Source organism: Triticum dicoccoides, chromosome 6A (genome assembly GCF_002162155.2).
Source record: "Triticum dicoccoides isolate Atlit2015 ecotype Zavitan chromosome 6A, WEW_v2.0, whole genome shotgun sequence".
Classification (NCBI taxonomy): Eukaryota; Viridiplantae; Streptophyta; class Magnoliopsida; order Poales; family Poaceae; genus Triticum; species Triticum dicoccoides.
Window position 1 is genome coordinate 26,748,748 of NC_041390.1, and position 3,730 is coordinate 26,752,477.

The window sequence follows — 3,730 nt, forward strand, 5'->3', positions numbered from 1 at the left end:
TATCTGTAATTTAAGCGCTTGAATTTTAAATATAAATATAATTTTATTAATAAATATGTACCCCTATAATAGCTAGCCCGTGCAGTTGCACAGGTAGATGACTAGTGATTACAATCTTGTTTGTGTGCAAGTCAAGCTTCTAGTTTACACATAACAACTTGTAGAACATTACAAAATTTATGTTTGCTAATAACTTCTAGAACACTACAACACTTGGCATCTAAAAGGAATTTGATGAGTCATGACCTACTAAAGCAAGTTACATTACTAGTCTTATCTATCTTGACAGACCACACAAGATTACAAACTAAGTACCGTGACAGCCATGCTTATCTAGTTTATGCGTAACAATTTGCAGAAAATTACAAACTTAGTTTCAGAAAAATAGGCAATCTAGATTAGTGTTTGAGTTGTAAAGTAAATAAGATGAGTCATGTGTGCTATCACACCTTTTTGGTGGTGGAATGATAGTGCAACAACAAGGAACTTTAATGACAAGTCCAAGAATACACTTGTAAGTAGTGCCATCAAACATAACATACCAAATTATGATTTTGAGAAGCATCCAAGCACTTTCCACACAAGCAACTGCCAATTGTGAAAGAGATCATGCCATGGCAGCTATAAATAGCCCCGTAGCAAGACGATCATCCTTCCTCACCCATCATTCTCATAAGTAGAGCGCGTCATTTAAGCTAAGCAAGAAGTGGTCACTACAAATCCACCATGAAGACCTTTCTCATTCTGGCACTCCTTGCTATCGTGGAGACCACCGCCGCAACTGTAGTTAGAGTTCCAGTGCCACAATTGCAGCCACAAAATCCATCTCAGCAACAACCACAAGAGCAAGTTCCATTGGTACAACAACAACAATTTCTAGGGCAGCAACAACAATTTCCAACAGAACAACCATATCCGCAGCCGCAACCATTTCCATCACAACAACCATATCTGTAGCTGCAACCATTTTCGCAGCCGCAACTACCCATATTCTCAGCCGCAGCCATTTCGACCACAACAACCATATCCACAACCGCAACCACAGTATTCGCAACCACAACAACCAATTTCGCATTAGCAGCAGCAGCAACAACAGCAACAACAACAACAATGACAAAAACAAATCCTTCAACAAATTTTGCAACAACAACTCATTCCATGCATGGATGTTGTATTGCAGCAACACAACATAGCGCATGGAAGCTCACAAGTTTTGCAACAAAGTACTTACCAGTTGTTGCAAGAATTGTGTTGTCAGCACCTATGGCAGATCCCTGAGAAGTCGCAGTGCCAAGCCATCCACAATGTTGTTCATGCTATTATTCTGCATCAACAACAAAAACAACAACAACAACCATTGAGCCAGGTCTCCTTCCAACAGCCTCAGCAACAATATCCATCAGGCCAGGGCTCCTTTCGGCCATCTCAGCAAAACCCACAGGCCCAGGGCTCTGTCCAGCTTAAACAACTACCCCAGTTCGAGGAAATAAGGAACCTAGCGCTACATACGCCACCTGCAATGTGCAATGTCTACATCCCTCCATATTGCACCATCGCCCCATTTGGCATCTTTGGTACTAACTGAGAAGAGAATAACTCTAGTACTAGATATATGAAACACCATTTTCTTAGTCCATGGTTTGGTCGTTGTAGCTGTGAAAGAATAAAGTGACATGCACTATCATGTAAGAACCCGAACTATACTAGTTCAAACTTGGGAATAAAGGACAAACAAAGTTCTTGTCTACATATTTAGGTCGCATTAATCTAAAGATAACAAAATGAGTCTGAAATTTGAATTAAATTGAAGTATTTTCTTGGCCTTTCAAATTGAGTATTATTAAAGTAGTAAGGACTATCCACATCCTTGGCTTGCCCCTGATCAGTTATTTCTAGAGAAGCATTCAATTCATCAATCAATTACATTGATTTTTGTGGCTGGTACTTCTCCTCAACATCAGTATATTCATTGTGGCGGCAAGAATGAGGTACCGGTGCTCTGGAGCAGTACCAGCTAACTGCTTCTCATGTGAAGGGGTACGGGCGCGGGAGAGGTATTTCTGGTGGGCCAAGGGAGTAAGAAGCGACTGTGGCACTGGTACAGACGCCCGGAATGCCCCATAGTTTGTTTTTGGATTACAGGAAAATGCACATCCATACCGGCCTGGGGAATATCGGACCGTATTGGATGGAAAACCATGTACGGATGGTTGCGAGTGGTTTGAGGATTAGCTTTTGTAACGCCCGGTTAGTTATGCTATAGCAATTCCATGCTAGTGATGTCACATCACCACGATTACTATTGTTAGCCTCACAATGATTCAATCCCAATCAAATTCAAATTTAAAATAAAGGCAAACATCAAAAGTTTTCAAACAATAAATCTAAAATTTTTGAGAGGTGACTAATAATGCTTTTAAAATAGTAAAAATGTTCTAACTAAATTAATTGGGTACCAAACTTCTGGTGGCAATGGTATATTTAGTAGAACTAATTTAGATGCTAATTATATAATTTACAAAGTTAGAGTAAATTGAAAAATAGGATAAAATAGAAAAGGAAAGACAAAACAAATAAAAGCAAAAGGGGGCAACCCCTCACTGGGCCTCGGCCTAGCTAGCCACTGGCTAGCTAGGCCGGCCCCGCCGCCTCCCTTAAGCCCCCACTCCCCATCAAACCCTAGCCCGATCGCCCCACTTCCCCCACACCCCCTCGTCAGCCTCCCACCTCTTGATCCCATCTGGATCGAGGAGGGGATCACCCCCCATCGACCTCGTCGCCGTCGCCGGATCGCCCGCCGGCATCGCCAGGCCTCCTCCCCGCCGCCCGTCTCGGCTCTCCTCCCCTCTCACTCCTCTTCCCCGACCCGATCTAGATCGGGAACAGGCAACGAGCCTGACACTCCCCCTTCACATGCGCCGTCACCGTGTGCCACCACCACCGCCTAAAGACCTCGCCGTCGCCGGACCTTGCGTCGCCTCCTCGTATCCCTCCCGACTCACGTCCTAAAGCCAGGCCGACCCCCTTCTCGGCAACGCTGTGAGCCGCCCCCCATTTCCATCCTCTTTCCACCATGTTCACCGCGACGCCCGCCGTGCCCCTCGTTGCGCACACGCCCACCACCGCGCCAGCCCCCGCTCCGCGCACGACCCTAGCCGAGCCCGCGTCGTGATCCTCTTGTCCGCCCCGCCTTCGTCCCAAGCTCGTCGCGGTCCCGATGCTCCCCCGCGCCCTCTTTCGGGGGCGCCGGCTGCCCCTGTCCTGCTGCTCGCCACTGCGCCTCGCCACCGCTCTACTGCTACGTTACTACTGCGCTGCGGGCCCCCGCCGCTTCCCGCTGCTTCGCCAGCACCGAATCTCTCGGTTGGCTCCGTCGCTGCTCATGTTTAACCGCCAAACGGCCTAACCCCCCGGCTAATGAACCCCCACTAACCCACTGACACCGGTACCCACATCCCCTAATTAACCATTTTTGGGAATTTTGATAATTTTTATAAAAGGATGAACATATTTAAAAGCATTAATTTTTTTTAAAGCAGGAAGAATCTGAAACACTCTGTATCTTAAAAAATACGCTCGGTGTCTCCCATTAAAAAAAGATTGTTGATGTCCATACCTGGTAGTATAAAGTTGAGAAAGTCATAGGGATATCCTTTGATGGTGCCTCCTTCAACTTAGCACTATCATTGAGTGAAACAGAAATGGTGTAATTGTTTTTAGCAGGATATAC

At 45.7% G+C, this 3,730-nt stretch overlaps 1 pseudogene; it reads left to right on the plus strand.

The window, feature by feature from the left end:
- Positions 1-668: 668 nt before the first annotated feature.
- On the plus strand, positions 669-1,631 carry LOC119314201 (annotated as a pseudogene).
- Positions 1,632-3,730: the final 2,099 nt, after the last annotated feature.